General features: G+C 43.4%; 1 pseudogene; it reads right to left on the bottom strand.

The window, feature by feature from the left end:
• Positions 1-799: 799 nt before the first annotated feature.
• On the bottom strand, positions 800-1,070 carry LOC106990750 (cornifin-A-like; annotated as a pseudogene).
• Positions 1,071-8,328: the final 7,258 nt, after the last annotated feature.

Here is an 8,328-nt window from a genome sequence, read left to right as displayed (position 1 = left end):
ACGACTAAAGTGGAGGGATCTCTGGGTATGTTCAGGAATCTGAATTATGGGTATCAGAAAGAAAGGTGTGAGGAGGAGCAGATTCACATAGATTGGAATAGCATCCCCTGAAATAAACAAGAAATGGATGGATAAGTCAGCAATCTGAAAGCTGGATTTGGGGAGTGGGGTAGAGAGGAGGAGTTCACAATTAGTTCAGACAGGCACAGACTAGACTCCAGTGTGACTCACTGAGTTGTAAGAGGAGAGCCCTGCTCCAGCCCTGGCTGCCCAAAGTAACAGCCTCTGGCTAGTGTTGTACAACCTCCCATTTCCAACCCTTAATCCTCAGGAATACTTAATACCAGGAATACTCATCGAGGGCAACTCCCCACCCAACTATTACCAGGACCAGATGCTTCTGAATGAACCCCTTCCTCACCAACCTGTCTAGATGTAGGTCTTACCTTACTAAGGAAAGGAATGAAGGAGTTGAGTTAGACCACTACACACACAGTCAGGAGTGGAATTGAAAATGCATTTAATGGTGGAAGAACAAAGCTGATCCACTTGTTTTCACCTTAAGCCCCTCTTTCAGGTGAATCCTGAGCACCAGATAACTAAGGTTCTAAGGTACTCAGACCTTCAGCCTAACTCAGAGGGTAGAGGCCCAGTGAGTTTGGGAAGGAAAGCTTCATGGCACACATATTTAGGGTGTAAATTAAGAAGGTCTGTGACTCAGGGTGACAGCAAGGCAAATCAGAGTAGGGAAGGTCAACACCTGATGGTTGGTTCCTCTAAGGCTAGGCTGTAGCCCACCTCACTTCTGCTTAGTTTTCTGTTGAGTTGGTGTTGGAGTCGATTGTTGAGGAGCAGGGCTCTAGAAACTTGGGGTGACAGGGCTCTGGAACCTTGGGTTGGCAAGGGTCAGAAATCCTGGGGTGACAGGGCTCTGGTATTTTGGTGTGGCACAGCTCCTTGGTTTGGGGGATGCATGGTTGCTGGGGAGGAAGCTGGCAGGGACGTTTCACCTGCTGCTGTTGAGGCTTGGAAAGTGGGATTCAGGGCTGCTTCTTCTCATGGGAACTCATGCCTCAAAGGCAGCTGGACCTAGAGACAGAACAGATGATTTAAATAGGGATTAACTAGGGAAGAAGCCACATTCAATGCCATTTTACATCTCTTCAAAAGCATATGTTCTTCTCCCCCCACTCTACCACAAAGAATGCTTTAATGATTTCTGAACCTTTGGAAAGGAGGATTGTAAAGGTGATCGTTCTGCTGCACTTGAACATAGCTTCTCCCAGTGCTCTTCTTCCTGGCACATCTTAAAACCCAACAAGCAACACAACACATTTGCAGGCTCCTGGCAGGCACGTGAGATCACAGTGTTGGATCATATGGAAATGTGATATTATTCAGAAAAACAAAAACAAAACCCAGTAACTTCAGCCCATGCACGCACAGAATGGCTGTTTTGTTTTTCAGTTGCTAAGCCATGTCTGACTCTTTGTGACCCCAGAGTCAAGACTGCAGTGTTCTAGGCTTCCTCGTCCTTCACTATCTCTTGGAGTTTTTTCAGACTCATGTCTATTGAGTCTGTGGTGCCATCCAACCATCTCATACTCTGTCACCCTCTTATCCTCCTGCCCTTGATCTTTCCCAGCATCAGGGTCTTTTCCAATGAGTCAACTCTTCACATCAGGTGGCCAAAGTATTGGAGTTTCAGCTTCAGCATCAGTCCTTCCAATGCATATTCAGGGTTGATTTCCTTTAGGACTGACTGGTTTGATCTCCTTGTAGTTCAAGGGACTCTCAAGACTCTTCAGCATGACAGTTTGAAAGCTTATAAATAACGACTGACTTCTAAAGAACCTACACAAATCCACTTCTGGCTTCACTTATACCCTCAAATGTTTTCCTTATTCCTGCTTGTTCAAGTAGTATCCAGCCACCATGGATCACAGATGGCCTGAAATGGTGTTTTGGGAGGCTTTACTACAGCAAGACTTCTAGAAATTACCTGTCTTCCTGAACCACATTAGCACTTTACTTGTCCTCATCACCTCATGAAGGTGACTTTCTGTTGTACACTGTAATTTAGCTCTTCGTGTCCATGTCTTATTTTTCTGAATAAATTGTAGTCTCATGGAGTAAGTTCCCTGTTGCCTATATTGTTTTTTAGCACTAAAGGGCCAAACACAGTGAGTATTCACAAAACAATTTGTTGAAGAATAAAATTCTCTGTATTGAAATTATGAATAAAGAAGTAATTTAAATGCTATTAAGAGTGCTGTGGCTGTTAGTATTATTCCTTATCCTGCCAACTAGGGAAGCTAGTCCCCTTCTCATTGACACACAAGAAGTGATGGCGCAGAACTGAGAAAGTCTTCAGTTCAATTCAGTCACTCAGTTGTGTCCGACTCTTTGCAACCCCATGGATCACAGCACGCCAGGCCTCCCTGTCTACCATCAACTCTCAGAGTTTACCCAAACTTAAGATAAAGTCTTAAGTCCCTTCAAGCCTGAGCTATGATTGCTTTTAAAATAAAGATATTCCTGAAGGTTAACATTCTAATGGCTGGACTTTAATAATTGGGGAAAAGACACCAAGAATACCAAGGAGATTCCAACAGAAGTCAAATACACTGAGGGAATGGTAAAAGGTTGCAAGGAAAAAGACTCACCTGCTACATGGAGAAGGGCAAGCTGTGTGGTTACTCAGATCTGGTGTGGTGTGTCCAACCAACTGGCTTTTTTTTAAAATAGGGAATGAAACCTGTCTTGAGGAACAGAATATTTCCAGGTTGCTGTGTTTTCATTTTTTGCCTGCCAAACATGATTCATTCTACACCCCCTCATTTAACAGTTGGCTCAACTTTTGTGATGAAATCACCAACTTATTTTAGCATTTGCTGTCTGACAACAATGTCACGTAGGCCTTACCTCCACTGAGCACACTTTGCACCCTGGTCTGGAATTTATGATGAGGGCGATATGGGCTGAAAGGAGAGAGAAGGAAGAAGCTCTAGGACTGCTGACTAAAAATGAGCCTGCTTTCTAGAAGTTCCTAATACTTAGTATAGACTGGACTTGGACTGCTTAACATTAGAAGTGGACATGGAGAGGAACAACAGGTGTTTCTGGTTCTTCTGGGAGGCCAAAGTCATGGTGGTATGAATTTCCCCAGGTTGGAAAAAAGTAATAATTTTATTTATCCATCATTCAGTGTAGCCTGGAAGAGGGAAGGAAATGTTAAAATGATTCTTTGGGTCCTAAAAATCCTTTACTCCAAGAAAGGCTTTAGAGTCAATAGCAGAAGGACATAGGGACCGTGATGAGTGAAAACACTGGTCAAGACAGTTCCTGCAGCCCCAGAACAACCTGGAAATTTGGGGGCATTTACTTGTTCCGCCTTATGTGACAGCAGGCCATGAAGACCCTGCCTTTCAGGGTTACCATTTCCTAGAGACCACATAGGGAGAAGAGATACAGGATTCCTTACCCTTTATACTAGAGTTCATTCTGCTCAAGATGAAACGAAGCTGAGGTTACTAACCCAGATTGACCTCAAACATACAATCTGTATCAAGCTGCTGTATTTGGAAAATCCAGATTATTCTTTAAACCCTAGTGTCTGGGTAGTCCCTTCCTTCTTACACTTCTTACCTACATGTTTGTGGAGTAGCTGCTGGCTCCACAGCTGTGTCACTTGCCCTGAACTTGAGCTGACCAGACAGGCACCAGCAGAGGCTCCTCCCACTGGGTCCCTTTAGCCATTCCTCTGCCTCCGTCCCCACCTGGCACCCTGTGTGGTATCTGCTTAGTGGATTGATGATCATAGGATGGATGCATGAATGAATGACACTGTTTGCTATGAGACACCCAGAGGCTGCTTGGGGAATGGGTAGGACATTTCTTATAAAAGGAACTTCACCCTCGTGACATGCCTCACAATATGGGCTGAGAGGAGGGGTAAGGGCTCATCAAGACACAGATGTTTCTGCTAGTATGCCAAACCACCTGTTTCTCTAGAGTTTATGGAGTTACTTCCCTGTGGGCAAAGGCCAATGCCACCACCATGCCTGAGTTCCAGGCCTCATCTACTAATTTAGTTCATCTTTAGCCTTGGGTACAAGCATTTTCTCACCCAAACCATATCTCCTAAGGACCCTATGGAAGGAGTTCCAAGCGCACTTTGCTGCTGATCTGGTGTGATTCTCAGACCTAGGGTGAACTGATTCCTGCTCATTGGTCCTCCAAGATACTGCTCATTGACCTGGTAGACCTGAACCTCAGCTCAGCAGCTGAACCACTGCCTCTCATGTCTCTCCTGGACCCACATCCCTGGGTGCAAAGGGAAACTGTTATTCAATATTCTCTAAGCTTTGACCTGGTGAACGTGATTGACTTGTGCCTCCTTTTCCTCAGCAACACTTTCCCCTTTCCAGTTCCTGGAATTTCCTCTTTATTCTTCTGCTTTTGTTAAAAATGCACTGAATAGTTGAGTATTAAGGTCATTTCTACTATATATGGAAGCTCATTTTATTCACTAGCAATGCAGGATTAGGCAGTGTATTTTCCGGGAAACCATATGGCTTCTGAGTGCAACTAGCCTCTCCCCACATGCCCTCGACTCTTACACTGATGCATTTCTCAGGATAATAGGATGCTGCTAATCTTCTTATGTCTTGGTTTTGCTGGTTAACTGTGCTAGATACCTCTCGGGCATCCCTACAGATTCTCTCTGTTTTACTGGTTATCCACACACTGTCACATGGTCCTTTCTGTATAGATTTGGATGGGCTTTGTGTAGAACCTCCTCTCCCTTCCTGAGCCAGGGCTTCTATTGCACTACCGTTCAGGGAACCTGCGGAACACAATGCACCCCTGTGTGTTCAGTCCAGAAGTGTGGGGGCAGTTAATGCACATGAAACCAAATTGGACAAATGGTGGTAGTGCAGGCTATGGATAAATACTTCTTGCCTTCATCCCCAGGTGAGATCATCAAAGAGTTCTGAGATCATTTCCAAAAGATTCTCAAAAGGTCCCATGGGCTTGAACACCAGTTATTCCTGTTGATATGCAAAAAGAAAATAAGAAACAGAAGTGTTAGTGGCTCAGCTGTGTCTGATTCTTTGTGACCCAATGGACGGTAGCACACCAGGCTCCTCTATTCATGTCTCCTTGAATTTCTTCTTTCTCAGTTATCCCTGTATCCATCATTCCTTTCCTCTGAGATCACATTTCCAAATAAACCCCTGCCCATGAGGCTTAGAATCAGATACAGCTTTCTGGAGAAGTCAGGTTAGGACAATTATGGAACAGGCCTGTAATTCACAAAGCAGATATATATATATATATATATATATATATATATATATATATATATATATATATAGATGTACAGTCATTCAGAAAATGGAAATCAATGCTCAGAGCACATAAAGACAGATAGATCATTGTAAGAAAGTTGGGTTTGACCCAGGTGCCTTCTGAGACGTTGGAAATGTTGGTGTGGCTGAGGACAGTACTTCTGAGAGAGTCGATTCTTAGATAGGTTGATAAGAGGTCCTGAGTCCTCGAGGAGGAGAGAGAGGTCCGGGGTTCTCAAGGAGGAGAAAAGGACAAACATTTTTTTCACTTAAGCCCAGACAGAGCTGATGATTGCACAACAAAACAAGTCAGCTTAAACTCTGTACCAATGATAATACAACAACAATGTATCCTGCTTGAGGACCTGTTTCTCCCTGAGAACCTTCCGACTAATCCTGTGATCTTAAAATGTATATTATGGAAGTCAGTTCAGTACAGTTCAGTTCAGTTGATCAGTCGTGTCCGACTCTTTGAGACCCCATGAACTGCAGCACTCCAAGCCTCCCTGTCCATCACCAACTCCTGGAGTTCACTCAGACTCACGTCCATCAAGTCGGTGATGCCATCCAGCCATCTCATCCTCTGTCGTCCCTTTCTCCTCCTGCCCCTAATCCCTCCCACATCGGAGTCTTTTCTAGTGAGTCAACTCTTCACATGAGGTGGCCAAAGTACTGGAGTTTCAGCTTTAGCATCATTCCTTCCAAAGAAATCCCAAGGCTGATCTCCTTCAGAATGGACTGCTTAGATCTTCTTGCAGTCCAAGGGACTCACATGAGTCTTCTCCAACACCACAGTTTAAAAGCACCAATTCTTCAGCACTCAGCCTTCTTCACAGTCCAACTCTCATATCCATACATGACCACTGGAAAAACCATACCCTTGACTAGACGGACCTTAGTTGGCAAAGTAATGTCTCTGCTTTTGAATATGCTATCTAGGTTGGCCATAACTTTTCTTCCAAGGAGTAAGCATCTTTTAATTTCATGTCTGCAGTCACCATTTGCAGTGATTTTGGAGCCCCCCGAAGTAAAGTCAGCAACTGTTTCCAATGTTTTCCCATCTATTTCCCATGAAGTGATGGGACGGAATGCCATGATCTTCGTTTTCTGAAGGTTGAGCTTTAAGCCAACTTTTCTGCTCTCCACTTTCACTTTCATCAAGAGGCTTTTAGCTCCTCTTCACTTTCTGCCATAAGGGTGGTGTCATCTGCATATCTGAGGTTATTGATATTTCTCCCGGCAATCTTGATTCCAGCTTGTGTTTCTTCCAGTCCAGAGTTTCTCATGATGTACTCTGCATAGAAGTTAAATAAGCACGGTGACAATACATAGCCTTGACGTACTCCTTTTCTGATTTGGAACCAGTCTGTTGTTCCATGTCCAGTTCTAACTGTTGCTTCCTGACCTGCATACAGATTTCTCAAGAGGCAGGTTAAGTGGTCTGGTATTCCCATCTCACAAAGAATTTTCCACAGTTTATTGTGATCCGCACAGTCAAAGGCTTTGGCATAGTCAATAAAGCAGAAATACATGTTTTTCTGGAACTCTCTTGCTTTTTCCATGATCCAGCGGATGTTGGCAATTTGATCTCTGGTTCCTCTGCCTTTTCTAAAACCAGCTTGAACATCAGGAAGTTCATGGTTCACGTATTACTGAAGCCTGGCTTGGAGAATTTTCAGCATTACTTTACTAGCATGTGAGATGAGTGCAATTGTGTGGTAGTTTGAGCATTCGTTGGCATTGCCTTTCTTTGGGATTGGAATGAAAACTGACTTTTTCCAGTCCTGTAGCCACTGCTGACTTTTCCAAATTTGCTGGCATATTGAGTGCAGCACTTTCACAGCATCATCTTTCAGGATTTGAAATAGCTCCACTGGAATTCCATCCCCTCCACTAGCTTTTTTCATAGTGATGCTTTCTAAGGTCCACTTGACTTCACATTCCAGGACGTCTGGCTCTAGATTAGTGATCACAACATCGTGATTATCCGGGTTGTGAAGATCTTTTTTGTACGGTTCTTCTGTGTATTCTTGCCACCTCTTCTTAATATCTTCTGCTTCTATTAGGTCCATACCATTTCTGTCCTTTATGGAGCCCATCTTTGCATGAAATATTCCCTTGGTATCTTTGATTTTCTTGAAGAGATCTCTAGCCTTTCCCATTCTGTTCTTTTTGTTTATTTCTTTGCATTGATCGCTGAAGAAGGCTTTCTTATCTCTTCTTGCTATTCTTTGGAACTCTGCATTCAGATGCTTATATCTCTCCTTTTCTCCTTTGTTTTTCACCTCTCTTCTTTTCACAGCTGTTTGTAAGGCCTCCCCAGACAGCCATTTTGCTTTTTTGCATTTCTTTTCCATGGGGATGGTCTTGATCCCTGTCTCCTGTACAATGTCATGAACCTCATTCCATAGTTCATCAGGCACTCTATCTATCAGATCTAGGCCCTTAAATCTATTTCTCACTTCCACTGTATAATCATAAGGGATTTGATTTAGGTCATACCTGAATGGTCTAGCGGTTTTCTCCACTTTCTTCAATTTCAGTCTGAATTTGGTAATAAAGAGTTCATGATTGAGCTACAGTCAGCTCCTGGTCTTGTTTTTGTTGATTGTATAGAGCTTCTCCATCTTTGGCTGCAAAGAATATAATCAATCTGATTTCAATGTTGACCATCTGGTGATGTCCATGTGTAGAGTCTTCTCTTGTGTTGTTGGAAGAGGGTGTTTGCGATGACCAGTGCATTTTCTTGGCAAAACTCTATTAGTCTTTGCCCTGCTTCATTCCACATTCCAAGGCCTAATTTGCCTGTTACTCCAGGTGTTTCTTAACTCCCTACTTTTGCATTCCAGTCGCCTATAATGAAAAGGACATCTTTTTGGGGTGTTGGTTTTAAAAGGTCTTGTAGGTCTTCATTGAACCATTCAACTTCAGCTTCTTCAGCATTACTGGTTAGAGCGTAGACTTGGATTACTGT

This window comes from Ovis aries, chromosome 1 (assembly GCF_016772045.2).
Source record: "Ovis aries strain OAR_USU_Benz2616 breed Rambouillet chromosome 1, ARS-UI_Ramb_v3.0, whole genome shotgun sequence".
NCBI classification, from domain to species: Eukaryota; Metazoa; Chordata; class Mammalia; order Artiodactyla; family Bovidae; genus Ovis; species Ovis aries.
The sequence above is the reverse complement of the archived record's forward strand: the minus strand, read 5'-3'. Positions and strand labels throughout refer to the sequence as shown.